This window comes from Canis lupus, chromosome 27 (assembly GCF_011100685.1).
Source record: "Canis lupus familiaris isolate Mischka breed German Shepherd chromosome 27, alternate assembly UU_Cfam_GSD_1.0, whole genome shotgun sequence".
In the NCBI taxonomy this organism is placed as follows: domain Eukaryota; kingdom Metazoa; phylum Chordata; class Mammalia; order Carnivora; family Canidae; genus Canis; species Canis lupus.
Window position 1 is genome coordinate 29,590,173 of NC_049248.1, and position 21,268 is coordinate 29,611,440.

Sequence of the window (21,268 nt, forward strand, 5' to 3'; positions counted from 1 at the left end):
TCAGAGAAGCTCATTCAGGATTCAGAGTATGAGGCTCTAAGGGAGGACTAGTCACATAGGCATAGCCTACTGTACTACCAAAGGTAGCAACCAAAACTCAGGACCTCAACAATGAAACCAGGTGTACACCATCAATCTGGATTTCGTGCAAAGCAAATTGACAAGCTGCTATGGCCCTGTACATTGCTCTGGATGTACACAATAAAATCATCAGTTGACATTGTAAAGAACACTCAGAGACCACATTGCTTTGGGCTGGCCAAGGGTCAACTATAGTTCAAGGCTGCCTTGGAGATGTGAGGACCCAGTGACTAGACCTGGTATGTTGGTTTACCTCATGGATGGTCTCTTAAAGGGAGTTTTTATCATTCTTGAATCTTTATTAGCAAGATTCTCACACTAAAATTCAATAGCCAAAAGAATGGGGAACAGATTTATTGAGGAGAAAACAGATTGCAAAAAAAATAATAAAGAAGTGACTGGAATCAATCACATAAATATTAAGGGTTATAAATCGGTTTTAACCTGTTTGCTTAGGAAAAACAGTGGTAAGTAGAACTTGGATATTAATATTGTGGTATATATTTATTTTTTAAAGTTTATATTTTAATTCCAGTTAGTTAACATACAGTGTCATATTTGTTTCAGGTATACATATGGTATTTAAAAAAATTTTTTTTAAAGATTTTATTTATTTATTCATGAGAAATACAGAGAGCAAGGAAGAGACATAGGCAGAGGGAGAAGTAGGCTCCCTGCCAGAAGCCTGTGAAACTTGATCCCAGGACCCAAGGATCACGACATGAGCCAAAGGCAGTTGCTAAACCACTGAGCTACCCAGATGCCCTGTGATATTTATTTTTAATTGGGAGGACATATCAAGTCTATTTTATCTTCTACAGCAGGAAGCCTAACTTCTATCTTGGGATGAGCTTAATGTTGACCCAGTAGGAGCCCAGCACATAGGCATGCAGGAATAAGAGAAAAGAATTTATAATCAATGTCAGAAGGGTGAAAGCAAAATTATAGGTATTAGAAGGTTAAGTTTGGACCAGATAGCTAGGTCACACTGGCCCTTTTAGGAAGGGGAAGTTTATACAGCTAAGAGGGGAACTGTGGTGTAGATGAGGAAGTGAAAATGCTTAGAAGAGGAAGAGAAGAAACAGAAAGGGAAATGGGCCCACAAAGTGTTGCTTTTTATTTCTCTTCTTTTTTCTTCCTTCTTCTTCTGTCTCATCAGACTTACAGAGTTCCTATAAAACAGATGCTGAGAGCACTTAGAATGTGTCCTGAACGAGTGATTTCCAAATCAGCCTGAGTCTTCTGTGTCTAGATGTTTTCCTAATGTGCTTTTAACCCCTCAGTTTGTTGAATTTGCACAAAGAGCTCTTAAAGGAAGGTCCATTTACTGGGGAAGCATGGATAGACAATAGGTTGATTTATAGCTTTGGGGAAGCCTGGAAGTTTGGATTTTGACTCTTTGTTAACATAAGGGCATTGGAATTTATGATGTGCTGTTTAAAATTTGAATCTCCTCTGGCAAACCCCAAGGTCATTTTCTTTACTGATGGTTTTCAACCAGCCTAACCAGTTAGATAACCTGGCTTTATTATGTCACCAGAGGGAAAGAAACCCTGCTGGAAACTTCTACTTTAGCCTCTCCTGAGGCCAGGATCCCTTGTATATATCTTGAGGGTTCAAATTGGTGATATAGGCAATCCCCCCATGAGTTTAAGGACTCAGGGGAGTTTATGTTTATTGTTTTAAACTATTAAATTTTTGAGGTAATTCTGAGATAAATAGCTACTTGGTCAAGGCATGAGTTGGTCATTTGGGTATCCAGATGAAATAAAGCTGAATATGGTGAATAGTTCCTTTATTTTGTGCTTCAGAGAGCATTTTTACATCTTTCCACCTCAACATTCTATACACTATATACATTTTGGGATAGATGAGAGGTATGCCTTGTTTTATATGTTGGGAGAAGGGTGATTGGAATACCAGCAGACCCCATACACATTCCCAGGTAGGTCGGTTCCATAAGAGAACAAATAGAAGCTGAGAGACAGAAATTTTTTTTTAAAGCTTTTCATCATGCACATCATGGAATTCTTTGTTTCCTTAAGGGAAAATACCCCAATATGAAGACCACTGGAGAGGAGGCACTGTGCTGTGTTGGGAAATACTCTGTACCAGGAAACAGTGAATGTGATATAATAAACACTTTTGAGAAGAATTTCAGTGGGTCCTGGTTGCTGACTCTCAAGCTATAGTCAACCTAGAATGGCATCATAAGCCAGGGTCTGGGGTCAGTTGGGTCTTCTGGGATGATAGAACACATCTCTCTATGGGCTCTATCTCCTTGCCTTTGATGCTCCTTTCTCTGAGAGATGGAAGATGTATATTAGCTTACTTGATTGTTTCTGACTTTTTTTTTCCTGGAATTCCTTTGTTTTATTATGCTTGTTAGTGTAGATCTTCTAATTGTTTCTTTCTTCCTCATACATATTTACCCAACATAGGACCTCTTACCCTTCATGATACGTGTTTTGCATGGCAACTCTGGATATAATGCAGCCAACACAAGACATTTCAAGATGTGACTCTACAGTGGCTACTTAATGTTTTACTATCACTACCAATGCATAATAACATTTTAACATATTTTTTTAAGTTTTATTGAGATATAACTGATGTATAGCAATATAATAAGTTAACACTCATCATCTCATAGATACCAAAAAAAAGAAAGAAAAAGAAAAAAATTATTTTTTCCCATGATGAGAACTTCTAGGATTTATTTTTTTAACAACTTTGAAATATACTATACCATTTTAAAAAATCTTATCAATCCAATTGAGAGCTGACTCTTAATAACGGACACAGTAGAACTTCTCTGTTATTTTTAGAGTTCCTGAGGTTTTGGTCAACTTTCATGGCATTTGACAGAGAGTCACCATTTAGGGGTTAGATTTCACCCTTTGGTTTACCAACAGACGCAGGATGGGCTTTATTCAAACCAACTTTCACCCTATCCCAACTCTCATCTATAGAAGAGGGCTGGGGAGTGGTGAGGAAAGGGATATGGAGTCAGAATTGCCCACAGCCACATGGTTCTTGCTTCCTTCACAGAACTGAGAAGGAAGACTCCCATAGAAACACTGAGACAGCTTGGTATGCTTACAATAAGGAGATTAGCATGTCTTCTTCAGATGAACCTTAGAGTTGTGACAGTGAGTCAGTATGACAGTGAGAGGTAGACTTGGAGTGGTCAAAATTCTATTTGGCATGGCAGGGATACATGTGTTTTCTTGGGCCTTTGGTTGGCCCAAAACACTTTTGGTCAAGTGAGGGGATTCTAGCAGTAAAAAGCTGGAGGAAAATGGGTGGGGGTAGTTTGAAGAAGAAAAGATCAAGTGAAAGCCAGATCTTATGTCAGTATGGTGGAGGAAATAATGAAATAATGGAACTGACTCTTACTGACTCAACCCCCCACCAGCCACTACTTTCAGTTTCTAGCCAAAACTCTAGTAAGAAATGAAAGGTTGAGAAGTTTTGAATTAGACATGTGATTGTATTTTTTAACTGGACTGGACTGAGTCTTCATAACTGAAAGTGAGGAACCCAAATGGAGATCATGGACTCTATCCATAGATGTTATAGGACATGAAAATGGAATTCAGCAAAGCACGATCGAAAACACTGATTTGAGGGGAAATTGTTTTCATATATGCACCTCCTTGAATTAAGATTCATGTAACTTAGTTACTAGCTGATGACTCTAAAATTTACATCTCTGGCTCCTTTTCCGTATTCTCTCTCTTTTTTAAAAAATATTTTATTTATTCGTAGAGACAGAGAGAGAGAGAGAGGCAGAGACACAGGCAGAGGGAGAAGCAGGCATCATACAGAGAACCTAACGTGGGATTCGATCCAGGGTCTCCAGGATCACGCCCTGGGCTGCAGACGGCGCTAAACCGCTGCACCCCCGGGGCTGCCCCTTTTCCATATTCTCAATGGTGTCCTGGGTATCTCCACTGGGATACCTCACCAGATTCTATACAAAGACCATATATGGTAGTTCATTAGTAGGGGCTTAGGAGCCAGACTGACTGGATTCATTCCTGGCTCTATACTTAGCAAATTACTTAACTTCTTTGTGCCTCAGTTTCTTTATTTGTGAAATATGGTTAATAATATATTCCTCATATGTTTGTTATAAGGACTAAATTATTTATTTTGGCTGACACTTGATAGAACAAAACAAATAGTAGAGCAAGGATTTCAACCCAGCTTTATTAGATTCCAGAGTCCATGCTGTAATCACTGAGATAAACTTATAATTACATGTTGAAATGGCAATATTTTGACATATGACAGTAAAATATATTACTAAAATTAATTTCAATAATTTGTCTCTTCTTGTTTTTAATGCTTACTAGAAAATGGAAAATTGCATGTGAGGCTCACATTCTAGTTCTGCTGGACAGTGCTGTTCATTCAGTACCTTATCATTATCTGAAATTTTCTTGCCTTCAAATCTCAAACATTTCACTCACCAAATATAATCTCTTTCTTTGCATTTTGCCTAAAATAGTCTTACTTAGCTCTTCAACTTATGCACAGAGACACCCAGTCCATCAGTTCACTTAATAAACTCTCTCTTATTCATTGTTTAGGGGCAAATCAGTAATCACTTCCTCAGAGAAGCCTTCCTTAACTTCTTTGATAGGTCACAGGCCCTATTGTAGCATTCCTTAAACATCATCACTCAGTCCTTTCTGTCTTATTTCTTATTATAGTTGCAATTTTCTGTTTATTTGTGCAATTATTTTATTACTCTCTGGGTCGTCCACTAAAATGCAACATGCCTAAGGGAGCAAACTATATCTGTTTTTGACTCAACAGCAATTTCCCCGGGTCTACAATAGCACTTACACCATAGTAAAAATTCAAAAAGATAAATATTCAGCTCATAAATATTCTCACTCAATCATTTTTGACTCACAGGGCCTCAGACTCTACTGACACTAATATTCTATATTCTGTCCCTATTCATCCATCCTCTCCTAACTCTTTGACCCCTGTCCAGATTAAACACTATGATTAATTACTGCAATGGTTTCTTGGAAGAATCAAATTCCTCACCCTCTGTCCTCTTACCTCATCTCACAGGCTCTAACTCTAGGTAACCCCAATGCTCTGCTTTCTCTTTTTTGACATTTGTGTAGCCTTTTTCCAAGCCCCGGTGGAGAAAATGAACGAGGTATATTGGTACCACGCTAAATTCATAAACTCTAAACTTGACTGGCAAACCCAAAGGACCTTCATACTTCTTGCCTTTGTTCCCTTTGCCTTTGGAGACATGTCTAGTAGGAAATTGCTGTGGCCAAGGTCATAAAGGTTTTTTATGTGTTGTTTAAGAAACACTTGCCTACTTTAAAGTCTTAAAACATTTTCTTATTTTGTCTTCCAAAAGTTTTATAATTTTGTCTTTCATATTTAAGACTATAATTTGCCTAGAACTGTTTTTTGTCTCAACACCCTCTACTCAGGAGCCATACTTTCTTTGCTGATCTGCAGTGCTGTTCTGTCATAAGTCATGATTCTGTATATGCAAGGGACTTTTTTCTAGACTCTCATTTTTAATCCACTGATTCATTTTTTAAAAAAATATCATAATTAATATATATTTTAAAGCAGCATTTGACTGTGATTGGTCCTTTGTTCTTCAATAGTAACTTTAGAATCAGTTTGTTATAAATTAATCTTAGAGATTTTAGAGATATTGATCCTTCTTGTACAAAAGCATGGTATATCACTACTTTTTAGGCTTTCTTTACTGTATCTCACTAAGTTTTATAATTTTCTCCCAAAAGACTTTGCACATTGTTAGATTTATTCCCAAGCACTTGAAATTTTTATAAAATGAATCTTTTTGGGGTGTTTTTCCCCCTAACTTTTTATTGTGAAAAACTTTTAAACACACAAGAAAATTGAAATAATGCATATCTATATATCTTTCACCTAGATTCAGTCACTGTTAATTTTGTCATATTTAATATCTGTAATGTATAATTTTTTGTTGTGCCATTTCCATAAAATTTGCAAGGGTGGAGTCATCATTTAAAACTAGGAAATCTCTTCAAAAAACAAAACAAAACAAAACACTGGGAAATCTAATTCTACGGTTATATCAAGACATTGTAAGCTAATTTTGTGTTTTCTAAGTATTCACAATTGCCTATTTCTTTCCCTCTGTTTTGTTTTGACCAAACTGTAGTCAGGTTTCTATTTTCCCTGTAGGCCCCTGAGCTCTGCTCTCCCCAAGACTCAGCAAGCACATATGTGAAAAAAGTGGAACATGCACCCCCTTATTAGCTTCTCCTAAAGTTGACTGACTGTAGTGAGACCCTTTTCTTGTCAGATCCCACTAGTCCTTCCTCTTGCTTATCCAGTTTCTTCATAAAAGATTCTACACAACTCTGCTTTTCTTCTTTTGCCCTATAAAAGAAAAATCATTTTCTGTCTGATTTTTAGATGCTTGCGGATTTCTGATATGAGTGTTCTCGCTACTACAATAGTCTTTCTTTCTCATTAAAGTCTCTCCTTACCTAAGTCTGAGTTTGTTTTTATTTGACATTTTCCTGCCTCAGACCTGGAGTCAGCCATTTTTTCCATTTAAAAGGAAATTATTCCTTTTAGTGTATACTTTTTTATTGTCTGTGTGTGTGTGTTTAGGCTTTTTTATCTAACCATTTGAAAGTAAGTTGCAGATATTATGATGCTTCACCCATTAATATCTCAGCAAACATCTTTCAGGAATAAGGAGAGTCTCCCTCATAATCACAATCTGTTACCCACACAAGAAAATTAAGTATAATTCTACAATGCCATCTGATATCTAATCCATATGCAGATTTCCCCAGTGTCATCATGGCCTTTTATTGCTGTTTTTTTATTTATATTTTTTATTTTTATTTTATATTTTTTATATTTTTTAAAGATTTTATTTATTTATTCATAGACACACACACAGAGAGAGGCAGAGACACAGGCAGAGGGAGAAGCAGGCTCCACGCAGGGAGCCCGACGTGGGACTCGATCCAGGGTCTCCAGGACCACACCCCAGGCCGCAGGCGGCGCCAAACCGCTGCGCCACCGGAGCTGCCCTTATTGCTGGTTTTTGTTTGTTTGTTTTTCTCTTCTACCTAGAATCCAATCAAGGTTCATGCATTATATTTGGTTGTCTGGTCTTTTGGATCACTTTTAATTTAGAACATTTGCCCCTCTTTCTTTCTTTCTTTCTTTCTTTCTTTCTTTCTTTCTTTCTTTCTTTCTTTCTTTCTTTCTTCTTTCTTTCTTCATGACATTGGCTTTGGAAAATGATATATAACTATTTTACATATATCATAGAGTAAAGCAAATAAGAAAAGGTCCAGAGTCAAGTGTAAGACAAATAAAATACAAAAGGATAAGAAGGTACAAAAATAAAATGAGAGAAAACAGTAATGTTAAATTCGATCTGGCAATGTCAATATCAACTCATGATTTTAAAACTGTATCACTTGGGCTCCCTGCAAGCCTGCTTCTCTCTCTGCCTACATCTCTGCCTCTCTCTCTGTGTGTCTCTCATGAATAAATAAATAAAACTGTATCACTTCCTATTTTTGTTCACTAAAGTGGCCCAGAAGCAATGACACTCCAGTAGCAGTGAGCACACTGGCTGTCCAGATTATAGTTTCTAAATACTCTTCCCCCCAAAAGGAATCATTGACTTTTAATTGAAAAAAATGGGTGATTTCAGGACTAAGGCAGCAAAATACAAAGTAAGCATAGAACATCTTGTTATGACCCTGAGCCTAGACTTCCTAATTTTATTATTTTTTTATTTTATTATTTTTTATTTATTTATTTTTAAATTTTTATTTATTTATGATAGTCACAGAGAGAGAGAGAGAGAGAGAGAGAGAAAGACAGAGACATAGGCAGAGGGAGAAGCAGGCTCCATGCACCGGGAGCCCGATGTGGGATTCGATCCCGGGTCTCCAGGATCGCGCCCTGGGCCAAAGGTAGGTGCCAAACCGCTGTGCCACCCAGGGATCCTGACTTCCTAATTTTAAATTATGGCTCTACCACTTGCAAATTTTCGTAGCAAGTAGGCAAAAAAAATCCACATTAACTTCTCTGTGTTTCAGTATCTCAATCAATAAGTTAAGAGATGATCATAATACTTAGTTCAAAGAGTTTTTACAGAGGATTGAATGACAATACTTGTGAAGTTGTCAGAATGGTAAATGGAACATAGTAAGTCTTCAAGAAATATTAAGTATTATTGTAATTATTTTCATTAACACCATTCAGACTTCCTATTATTCTTATCATAAAAACCAAAATTGTTAATAAGGCCTGTAAGATCCTGCTTTGTCTCTCCATTTCTACTTTATTATATTCACTGCATACCATTCTTCCCTTTGCTTTCAAAATATAAACCACATTTATGAATATGCCACATTTTTATCCACTTCAGAGCCTTGGCACATATGTTCTCTCTTTTTGAAATGTTTTCCCTTGTCTTTTTCACGGATTCTTCAGCTCAGCTCAAATACAACTTCCCTGAGGAATCCTTCACACCAGCTTCATTGTTATATAAACCCCACAGCATGCTATAGTTCTCACTAGCACTTTATTAATCATAGACTAGATTGTTGCAGAAAAAAAACCCAAAATCTCAATAGCATAAAACAACAAAGGTTTTTGCTAATTACATGTCCCCATGTTTCTTCAAGATATGTTGTTCATCTTAGACACTTAGTCATTCACTCAGGCTGACAAAGTAGTTTCCATCTTTAACTGTGGCAACTCTCACATTGGGCACTTAAATGCTCATCCTAGCTATGACATGTGTCACTTTTCTCAAAAATTGAGGTGAAATTCGCGTAAATAAAATTAACCATTTCAGAGTGAATAATTCAGTGACATTGAACACATTTGCAATGTTGTATAACCACAAACTCTATCTAGTTCCAAAACGTTTTCATCACCCTAAAATAAAAACTTGTACCAATTAAGCAGTTACTCTGCATTCCTCGTATCTTCTAGTCTTTGGCAACCACCAATCTGCTTCCTGTCTTTATGGATTTACCTATGCTGGATATTTCATAGAAATGGAGTCATGCAGTAGGTAACATTTTGTGTCTGGTTACTTACACTTAGTGTGATGTTTTCAGATTCATTAGTGTGTAGCATGCCACTAAAAAAAAAAATCTATTTATCTGTTGATGTATATTTGGATTGGATATTTTGGCTATTGTAAGTAGTACTTACAATAGTAATGAACATTAGTATCCAAGTATTTGTTTGAATCTCTGTCTTCAATTCTGTTGAGTATATATCTGGAATTTCTGGATCAAATGATAATCCTATGTTCAACTGTTCAGGAACTACTAAACTGTTTTCCACATGGTTGAACTATTTTACATTCTCACCAATAATATACACAGGTTGCTATTTCTCCACATCTTTACCAACACTTATTTTTCTTCTCTCAATCTCTCTCTTTTTAAATTATAGCCAACATAGGGCAGCCCCGGTGGCACAGCGGTTTGGCTCCGCCTGCAGCCCAGGGTGTGATCCTGGAGACCCGGGATCGAGTCCCACGTCGGCCTCCCCGTATGGAAACTGCTTCTCCCTCTGCCTGTGTCTCCTGCCTCTCTCTCTCTGTCTCTCATGAATAAATAAATAAAAAATCTTTAAATTAAACTAACTAAATAAATAAATAATAGCCAACATAGTGGATATCTTTGTAGTTTTGATTTTCATTTCTCTAATGACTAATGATGCTGAATGTCTTCAACTGTGGTTGCTGGCCATTTGATATATCTTATTAGGAGAAATATCTATTCTGTTCCTTTGTCCATTTTTAAAGTAGGCTGTTTGTCTTCTTATAATTGAGTTGTAAGAGTTATTTATATATTCTGGGAATAAAACCTTTATGATTGGCAAACATTTTCTCTCATTCTGTGGGTTGTCTTTTCACTTTCTTGATAATGTCCTTTGCTGCACAAAAGCTTTTTACTTTTGATGAAATCCAATCTATTTTTTTCTTTTGTTATTTATGCTTTTTGTGTCTTATCCAAGAATGCCTTGACAAATTTGAGATCATGAAGATTTATCCCTATAATTTGTTCTAATTTTATAGTTTTAGCTCTTATATTTAGGTCATTGATCCATTTTTAAAAAGATTTTATTTATTGGAGAGAGAGCACATGCGCAGAGGAAGGGGCAGAGGAAGAGGAAGAGACAGAATCTCAAGCAGACTCCCTGCTGAGTGTAGAGCCTGACACAAGACCAATCTCATGACCCTGGGATCATGATCTGAGTGAAAATCAAGAGTCAGATGCTCAACCAATTGAGCTACCAGGGGGCCCCTGTCATCAATCCATTGTAAGTTAAGTTGCTAATGTGGTATGAAGTAGGGGTACAACTTCATTCTTTGTTTTGCAAGTGGATATCCAGTTGTCCCAGCAACATTTGTTGAAAAAACTATTCTTTTCCCATTGAATGCCTTTGGCACCCTTGCAAATCAATTGGCCATAAATGCATAGGTTATCTCTGGATTCTCAATTCTATTCCATTGGTCAATACAACTATCTTTATGACAGTATCACACATTTTTGATTACTATATATTTGTGTGGTAAGTTTTTAAATGCAGAAACATGAGTCCCCAACTTTGTTCTTTTTAAATACTGTTTTAACTCTTCACAGCCCTTTGAAATTCCACATAAATTTTAGGATTGGCTTTTGCACATCTGCAAAAAAGGGACACGTGTCACTTTTGTTCATAATTCATTGGCCAGAACTATTAACTTGGTCCAACCCAATGTGTAATCCTATGTGTCAGAAAGATGGGGGGAGAATCATATATTAGTGAGCAGCACCAATAACCATGAATCTTATTATTTTTAAATCCTATTACTCTAGGAGGGGACCAACACCCCATTTATTTAAATGACACTCATATATTCACTCTTTTCTGACTCATTTTTTCCTAACCTCTTCTTGCTAAATCAGAAACTAGGAAGGGTATGAGATTTTAAGCTGCTTGCAAGCTAACACATTATGCTGCTTTAGGGTTTTATATATACACTGGCAGAAAACAGGAAATGTCTGTGTTAGAGACAAAAACTGTGTACTCATAATGAACACAGCAGCCAAGGTAACATCATAGCTCCTGTTTCCTGAACCCCAGTCCTCACAGGGCAACACAATGAGGGCCAGATGGTACCTATGCATGCTTTTGGAATTCAACAAAGAAGATGAAGTCCAAGTTTCAGAGACTCTGATCTTTTTTTTTTTTAATTTTTATTTATTTATGATAGTCACACACAGAGAGAGAGAGAGAGAGGCAGAGACACAGGCAGAGGGAGAAGCAGGCTCCATGCACCAGGAGCCCGATGTGGGATTCGATCCCGGGTCTCCAGGATTGCGCCCTGGGCCAAAGGCAGACGCTAAACTGCTGCGCCACTCAGGGATCCCCAGAGACTCTGATCTTAATAGTGTTGCTAGCTACCTTATCCTACTTTCTAGAAAAAGACATTATTTTATTATCCTGGAATTTAAATAAAAGTTCCTGGGGAAAGATATCTGTAAATTTCACAGAAGGAGTCACCATTTTGATCTTTACTTATCTGGGAATGCAAATACATCTGATCCAGGGGGAGTCCCTGTCTCTGTCTTTCCCAGGACTGTCTGCCTATACAAGCATTCCTGGACAGATAGTTCTGGGTCACGTGGGTTAAACATGTAGGAGTGGTACACATTACAGAAAATTGTCTTTTAACATCTCTTAAATTGTCTCCTTCAAAGTTCTGGTTTTGAACATTCCACCATACTTGCCTTAAAAAAAAAAAAGACTATTATTTTTTCTTTTGAATATTTTATTTCTTTCTTTGAGAGACAGAGAGAAAGCATGGACAGGGGGAGGGGCAGAGGGAGAAGCAGGCTCTATTTCAGGAACCTGAGATCATGACCTGAGCCTAAGGCCTATGTTTAACCAACTAAGCCACCCAGGTGCCCCCCAAATCTTATTTTTTACAACTATTTCAATTTTGAGGAGTCCCAAATTAAGTCTTGTTAATTTCCTCAATACCAAAACACTGTGGGTGACAAACTTAAAGTGTTCAATCACAATATTTTGGCAAAAAGCACAATGATAGATGGTATACAGGACAATAATCTTGACCCAAATGAAGGGATAGGAAAGCTCCAAATCTCTCACAAAAATAATTTAATTTTGTTTTTAAAATTATTTTTAAATTTTAAATTTTAATTTTTTTATAGATTTTATTTATTTGACCGAGAGAGAGAGTGCATGAGCAGGGGGAGGAGCAAGCAGAGGGAGAAGGAGAAGCAGGCTCCCCACTGAGCAGAGAGCCTGATGTGGGGCTTGATTCCAGGACCCCAGGATTATCACCTGAGCCAAAGGGAGATGCTAAACCAACTGAGCCACCCAGGACTCTCCTCACAATTTATTGTAATGAGCTTATTATATTAGATATCAGGAATTGTGTTGAATATTATAATTTGTATAAAAAAGGGAATAAAGAATACATATGCAATTTCTTGTAGATAGGTATTAATGTAATTTTTGCATTTTGTATCACATGAATAGACTTAATTTTTTAAAAAATATATCCTGTCAACCACATATGTTAAAATGATTCAGACAGAGATAGGGTATTCTTCATATTGTTGAATATTTCTTTGTATCCATGTCCTTCCATTTCCTTTTCTTGGACCCAAGATGATGGTAGTGAAGGGAAGTGTGAAAAGGATTTTTTTTTTTAAAGAAAAGGATATTTTTGAAGGATCCTGGCAATATTTCAAAATTCTGAGGGACTTTAATTTCCAACATAAAATTTGGTACCTAGCTGAATGATCAATCCAGTGTGAAGGTAGAGAATCATTTTCATTAATTGTATCCGTTAATGATACACATGAGTTTAAAACTTTATTTTTGGATTCAAAATGACATTCAGCACTTTACACTTGCTAGAATGGCTGTGAGTAAACAAACAAACAAACCTGAAAATAACAAGTGTTGGTGAAAATGTGGAGAGATTGCTATACAATTTTTATGCTGATGGGCATATAAAATAGTGCAGCCAATACAAAAGCAGTCTGGCAGTTTCTGTAAAGGCTAAATGCAGAATTATGATATGACTTAACAATTTCACTAATATACCTATTCTCAAAGGAACTGAAAGTAGGAACTTAACAAGATACTTGGAAGCTGATTCTCACTGCAGCATTATTCACATTAGCCAAAAGGTGGAAATAATCCAAATGTCCACCAACAGATGAACGGACCAACAAATACGGCATATACATACAAGGGGATATTATTCAACCATTAAAAAGGAATGGTGTGTTGACACATGCTACATGGATGAGCCTTGAAAACATTATCTAAATGAAATAAGCCAGCACAAAAAGATAAATATTATATGATTCCAGTTATATGAAATACCTAGAATGGGTAAATTCATAGATTTAAAAAAATATCTTATTTATTTATTCATGAGAGACAGAGAGAGAGGGGCAGAGACATAGGCAAAGGGGGAAACATGGTGCCTGAAGGGAGCCCAATGCGGTACTTGATCTCGGAACCCCGGGATCACACCCTGAGCTGAAGGCAGATGCTCAACCACTGAGCCATCCAGGAGTCCCATATCATAGAAAATAGATTAGAAGTTACCAGAGGCTGAAGGGAGGGGATGAGGAGTTATTAATTAATGGTTACAATTTCTGTTTGAAGTGATTAAAAAGTTCTGGAAAATAGTGATAATAGAAGCACTGTATTCTGAATGTGATTGATGCCATGGACTGTATACTTAAAGTGGTTAAAATAGCAAATTTTATGTTATAGGTATAATAAAAAGAGTTCTAAAAAATTAATAATATAGTATTCCTAAAGCCATTGAATTGTATAAATAGGTGAATTGTATGGCACATGAATTATATGCAGATAGCTGCTTTAAACAAAGGACAGTCACAGTTTCAACCTTGCTGAAAAAGAGACAACTCTGCATGTACTAGTAAGAACGGTTTGCACATAAGATAAGGTTGATGTATAATTATTTAATAAATGCATGAAAGCTAGCCTATCTTGAAATCCAAAAAAACAACTAGGAGATACAAAACCAGTAATTGAGGATAGAGCTGCTGTTCCTCAGATGAGTTGTCAACTCTTCCAAAACACGACTAGAAAAACCTATTAATCAGACAAAACTTTGTTAGAATAACTGCCATAAGGAAGAATACCACCTTGATAGAGTCTAAGTAATACTTTAGAAGAATGAAGTCAGAGGAAGATATTCTTAGGGTTTTAGAGCCTTGAGTTCAAGAGGCTTAGATGGGTCAAGAAAGGAAATTGGGAGATTGGAGAAAGTTTGTGATATAGTAGTTTAGGATTGGTGGATTTAGTGAGATGAGGTCCTTGAAGTGAGTCATGATAAGTAAATAGTTACTTGTTAAGTAAGTTTTATGTCCAGGTGGTTGATCCTTTGTCTTAATAGAAAAAGCTGTTTGCCTAGATGAACAAACTGCTTACATAGATAAAATTAGATATGTAAAAATTTCTCCAAGTGGATAGTGAAGTTATTGATTTATCATCTTATCTTTCTGGATAAGATTTCCTGAGGCAAATATTTAAGTTCTCTGTTCCAATAGTTAAGCTATGTTGATGCAGGTGGTCTCAATTATTCAGGAAGAGTGAACAATCATTACAGAGGGAAGCCTAGACTTCACTCTACCCTATTTCTTTCTTAGTCTAGATCAGCGATTGGCAAACCACAGACTGTGAACCAAATCTGGCCCATTGCCTATTTTTGTACAATCCAAAAGCTAATAATGGTCTTTACATTTTTAAATAGTTGGGAAAAACTAAAAGAATACTACTTTGTGACACATGAAAATTAAAAGAAAAATTTCAATGTCCATAAATAGTTTATTGGGATACTACTACACTAATTCATATTGTCTATGGCTACTTTTGTGCTACAAGCTCGGGGCTGAATAGTTGCAACAGAGACTATATGGCTTGCTATATTTACTATCTGGCTCTTTATAAAAAAAGAAAGCTTGCTGACTCCTTTCCTGCATGGGAGAACATATTACCAAAGGGTGACCAAGCTATTTAAGAACAAAAAGAAGAGGTTGAAACAAAGAAAATGAGATAAATTCTTCTGAATCTGACTGGGTAACCAAATCAAAGGAAATCAGATCAAAGATATTTTTTCTTATATATTTTTAAAAAAATTTTAAAAAAGATTTTGTTCATTTATTCATGAGAGACAGACACACACACACACAGAGACAGAGAGAGAGAGAGAACTGCAGAGACACAGGCAGAGGGAGCAGCAGGCTCCATGCAGGGAGCCCGACGTGGGACTCTATCCCAGGACTCCAGGATCACACCCTGGGCTGAAGGCAGTGCTAAACTGCTGAGCCACCCGGGCTCCCCAGACCAAAGATATTCTATTCACATATGACCCAAAGCTGATAGCAAGATACCTTAAAGAAGAATATTTTTCTCAAATACAAAAATTAACAGAACTAAAAGTAAATCTTGAATCTCTTCATGTTTGAAACATAAGGCACTTACTTTTCAGTAATTGTCTGCACTGTTAGGCAAAAACATAATAAATGTGAACATGTGTTTCTGCTGGGGAAGGAGGACAATTGAAAGAAATATTTTCTAATCCATTCTTCACTGCATACACACACATACCCACTTGCACAAACTCACAATAACCAAAAATATGCTCACTCCCCAAATAAAATTAAAATAATAATGACAAGGATAGCCGTGTGGGAATGGAAAAAAAAAGAAAAAATAATAATCATGCAAACCACATTTATAGTTTGTATTTAAACAAATAAATGAAGATCCTGGGAGTAAATGCAAATGTAAAGTTAATTGAAAGAAAAATGATGAACAAACAGCATTATTAATATACACAATTCTCCTATTATATAAGTATTAGTAGATGAAGTGTTGTGCCCAAGATTGCAAACCCGAGAAACCACCAAGGAGCCCTCACCGATGCGAGCACATGAGGGTTTATCAGCAAGCTTGAGCTTGGGTCCAAGTGTACCCGACACAGTGAAGCAGGGACTTAGACCCCGAGGTGGGTTACAGCTGGGTTTTTATGGGCTGGTCTAGCGGATTTCCAGAAGGGGTGGAGGAATTTCTTCATTCCCATATGGGGGAAAGGGTGGGGGAGTTTCTTAAGCTCTGTTTTCATTCCGATATGGGACTTTCTGTCAAGGGCCTTAAGCTCTGTTCTCATCCTGATATGGGACTTTCTGTCAAGGGCATTCTGCGGTTTTTCCTGTAACTGAAGTAGGGTAAAGTTCAGCTCTTGTTCACAGGGGCTTGAGATGGCTGTACTTGTGCTAACGCTAAACTTGAGGTGGAATGGCCTTAATTTTCTCGGCCTCCACAGAAGTTCTCTGCTTCTCTACAACTTTGGAACTACAGAGTTGAATTGTTAAATATACTCCATGTGAGCACCAAGAATCAGAAAGACTTTACTGTCATTCTTTGATGTCACATCAAAAATGTCCAGAGTAGGGATCCCTGGGTGGTGCAGCGGTTTGGCGCCTGCCTTTGGCCCAGGGCGAGATCCTGGAGACCCGGGATCGAATCCCACGTCGGGCTCCCGGTGCATGGAGCCTGCTTCTCCCTCTGCCTGTGTCTCTGCCTCTCTCTCTCTCTCTGTGTGTGACTATCATAAATAAATAAAAATTAAAAAAAAATGTCCAGAGTATTTGGACTGAGAGACAATAGCCAGACTACACATAAAAACAGAACTCTGGCCCACAATCTGTATTAACTAGCACAGGAAATTAACCCATTATCTACAGTAACCAGCCCAGGAAGTCAACTTACTATCTGTAAAGTCAGACTTGTAGAAGTCAGATCACCATCTCCAGGAAACAGTCCTGGAAGCCAAACAATAATACAATAACCCCTGTAACAATCAGCCTGAAATGTCTAAGACTTGATAACACCGGAAAACTTTTGCTGCTCCTACGCAATGTAGGACTAAATAGAGAAAGCCAAATCACATAACAATCACATAGGATATTCTACTTGTAGTTAGTCCACCTATAGCTTCCCCACATCAACCCTTCCAAACAAGTCACACCCAGTCTTCCCCTTTTTCCACTATGAAGCTTCCCTACCTCTTTTCCTGCCTTTGAGTTTCTGCCAAACACAAGTGATGGTGATTTTCTTGCTACAACAAGCTCAGAATAAATAGCTTTAGCTTGTTCTCATTTTTAATTCTGCAATACCATTATTTGTTTCTGCAAGACTGTTACTATCTTCATCAGAAATATCTTCTAAAAAAAAAAAAAGAAATATCTTCTAGTTTTCAACCTTTGCTATTCAACACTTGATCTGGGAAAGACTGTTTGGCTGACATCCTAGAACATGTAATATTGTCAGTGCCCAGCTGCCTTCATATTCTAGGGAGCGATTCTGAAGCTGCTTTGGTTTTTGCATGACAAGTAATTATATAAAGATTTTAGAGAAGAAAGGCTGGGCCCTGGGATTCCCCTTCATCTTTAATTGGGTTTATCTTTTCCACTCCAGTAATATTATTTATAGCCTTTTTTTTTTTGAGAGAGAGAGTGAGAGCATGGATGGGGGTAGGCAGAGGGAGAGAAAATCTCAAGCAGGCTCTGTGCCCAGTGCAGAGCTTGGCTCAGGGTTCAGTCTCACGACCTGAGCTGAAATCAAGAGTCAGTTGCTTAACTGACTGAGCCACCCAGGCACTCCTATTCATAGCTATTTTTAAAAAGAAATTTCTGAGGCTTTTTGTCCTCAGCTGTTACTATTCTATACCTTTCTGCCAGGTAAGGTGTATCCTGTCTCCATTCCACATCTGACCTTGAAGTCTGGTTATTGATTCATGTTATTGTTCAATCTGAAGCAAGAGGCTATGTCAGCCAAAGCAGGTAGCAATAGCAAAATGACTACTTTAGTGAAGATAGAGAATGGAGGCAATTAGTTTTAAAGCTTCCAGATCTTCAACTTCTGTGGATACTTTTTCTTAAACCCAATCTGCCTATGAACTTGGCTATCTAGTGAAGACATCATGCTGGTTTTGGGATTTTATACAAGTCCTACCTTTCGAGCCCCCCTTTTGCATCTACTCCCCTCTTATATAAACTTAGGGTAGTGTACTGCTTGGAGGAGAGGAAGTTTCCAGGGCACTAGACTTGGATACACTTTGAAACACAATATCAGCTATTGAGGAAGTGAATGATTCAAATGATGAAGTAACATATCCTTTGCAAATCAAATGTTTTCAGTTCTTTGCTTTCAACAAAGTTGAAGGAAGATCTAAAGAAGATGATAGCCAAAATTACATTAAAAATAAGCATTTGATGATTGATAACTATGCAATTTTGGGCATGTAGCTGAGAAAAAGTTCAAATAATTGAAAATACCACTATAGTAAAACCCCTTCCCACCTAGTTATTTATGCTGTCAGTTGTCAAATAAAAACAAATCCAGACAGGAAAGGAGAGATTTTTTTTTTCCCCAAAAAGACTATTGTGAAGTGAGGGGGTGTGGTAAGGAAGATACTGCAAAGGAGAGAACAGGTCACTGTAGTAAACAAGGTCAGGAGGAACAGGGCATAGAGGAATGGGACTGAGCAGATGGCATGACTGGATAGTTCTTCTTTGTGGTCAGCCAATTCTGCGAGGGCCATTAATGAGGCTGTTCCCCATTGCAATGCTTGTTGAAGCTCAAGGGTAGGCCTAAGTTCAGGGTCCTGGGGGAAGGAGAGAAGGAAAGTTTGATTAAGACAGATTAGTGGCATTTTGTTCAAATTGGTCAGTGTAAACAATTCAGCTAATCATTTGTGAGACCAAGAATGAGACTTTGGAGGGTATGTCTGGCTTTTTCATAGATAACAAGGCTCATCAATGAGTCTTTCTAAGTCATATGGAGAAGGATGGCTTTTGGCAGTATGCCACTGCTTGAAACCCAAAAGAGTGGCGGCGGGGGGAGAGGGGGCAGTTTTTTAAAGATAGCTTTTTTCTAGGACAAGACTTAGGTAAAGTTCAACATTGCCAAAGGTTCACACAGAATTGATGCTGAACCCTAAACCATTTTCTTACTAAGTCATAATCACCCATGGAAGCATGAACTAAAAAAACAAAACAGCATTCATCATTCATCTCGCTAATATATATATATATATACCCAATAAAATTTTATTTCTGTGCTAGAATGACCACCATCTCAGCTATTGGTGAATGTCAGGTTCAGGACTGATAGACTTTCCAGATACAATTTGTTTCTATATTATAAATGCTTCTTCCATGCAGACTACTACATTCTGGAGTATCTCAGTTAAAATGTTGGCATCCTGATAGTCTATCTAAGGATCCAAGATAGCAGCTGCTGGTATTTTTTTTTTTAAACAAAATACCCCAATTTTTTCATACTGTAATGCTGGACTTTTGTAGTGAATTGGACACCTCCACTGGGACCTTGGATTAATGAGGGATCTCAGTGAGGTGGCAAAGCAAATAGTGATGGTATCTTTCCATGCCCTCAACAAGCCATTAGGGAAGCTATGAGAATCAACCTTTGTTTCAAATAGTGGTCTTTGAGTTCTTGGCTCTTCCGTTTCTTTCTGTCAGTGGTTTTCTATCCAACAATGCTGTAAGCAGCAAACATGGGATGGTATTTTTAGTCTTTCCCCCTCAGCTGCTTTTCTTCATGAACACTAGCAGGTGGCATTTCATCATTCTTATTGGTTCAGGTTAATATTTTTAAAATTGCACTGATCATGGGCAGCCTGGGTGGCTCAGTGGTTTAGTGCTGCCTTTAGCCCAGGGCATGATCCTGGAGACCGGGGATTGAGTCCCACGTCAGGCTCCCTGCGTGGAGCCTGCTTCTCCCTCTGCCTGTGTCTCTGCCTCGCTCTCTCTCTCTCTCATAAATCAATCAATCAATCAATCTTTAAAAAAATAAAATTGCACTGATCAGATCAATTCCTGGACAGAATTATAAAATGGTAATTGGATGGTATCCATATCCATGTTGTTTGATATGGGTCAGCAAATTTCAGGCCTCAGAAGTCTCTTTTTTTCTTTTTATTACCCTTTAATACTTGCCTGTTCCCCTTCCTCTTCTGCCTGGAACCACCATTCCACTCTTTGCTAACATGAGTTTGACTATTTTAGATTCCTCATGTAAGTAGACCATATGGTATTTGTCTTTCCGTGTCTGGCTTATTCTATTTAGCATAATGTGTTCCAGGGTCACTTATGTTGCCGCAAATGGCAGGACTTCCTTCTTTTTTAAAGCTTAATAATATTCTATGGCGTATATACCACATTTTCTTTATCTGTTCATCATTTAATAGGCATTTAGTTTGCTTCCATGTCTTTGCTATCATGAATAATAATGCAGTAAATATGGCAATACAGACATTTCTTTTGAGATCCTGATTTAAATTCCTTTCCCCATACCCAGGCATGGGATTCCTGGGTCATTTGGTAATTCTATTTTTAGTTTTAGTTTTTTGAGGACCTTCCCTACAGTTTCCCTAGTAGCTGCAGCAATTTACATTCCCACCAACAGTGCAGTCTGGATTCCACCTTCTGTATATCTTCTCTAACATTGCCTTTTTTAAAAAAAATAAAGCCATCCTAAGAGTTGTGCCATGATATCTCGTTGTGGTTTTAATTTGCACATTCTGATGATTAATGATGTGTGCTCCTTTTCATATATCTGTTGGCTATTTGTATGTCTTCTTTGGAGAAGGGTCTATTTAATTCTTTTGCCTATTTTTAAAACTATTAAGCTGTAGGAATATAAATGATTATATTTTGGATATAAAGAATTGCATTTTGGATATTTACCCTTTATCAGATACATGGTTTGCAAATATTTTCTCCCCCTTCTGTAGGTGGCCTTTACATTTTGTTGATTATTTCCTTTGCTGTATAGAAGCATTTTAGTCTGACATAACCAAAATTCTTCATTCCTTGTCTGCTTTTTTAAAAAAAAAATTTTACTTATTTATTCATGAGAGACACACAGAAAGAGGCAGAGACATAGGCAGAGGGAGAAGCAGGCTCCCTGCGGGGAGCCTGATATAGGACTCAATCTCAGGACCTGGTGATCACAACCTGAGCCAAAGGCAGATGCTCAACCACTGAGCCACCCA

At 37.5% G+C, this 21,268-nt stretch overlaps 1 long non-coding RNA gene across 5 annotated transcripts in view; it reads left to right on the forward strand.

The window, feature by feature from the left end:
- The window catches only part of LOC111092836, a 117,616-nt gene that overhangs the window by 54,840 nt on the left and 41,508 nt on the right, over positions 1–21,268 (forward strand). The window lies entirely within an intron of this gene.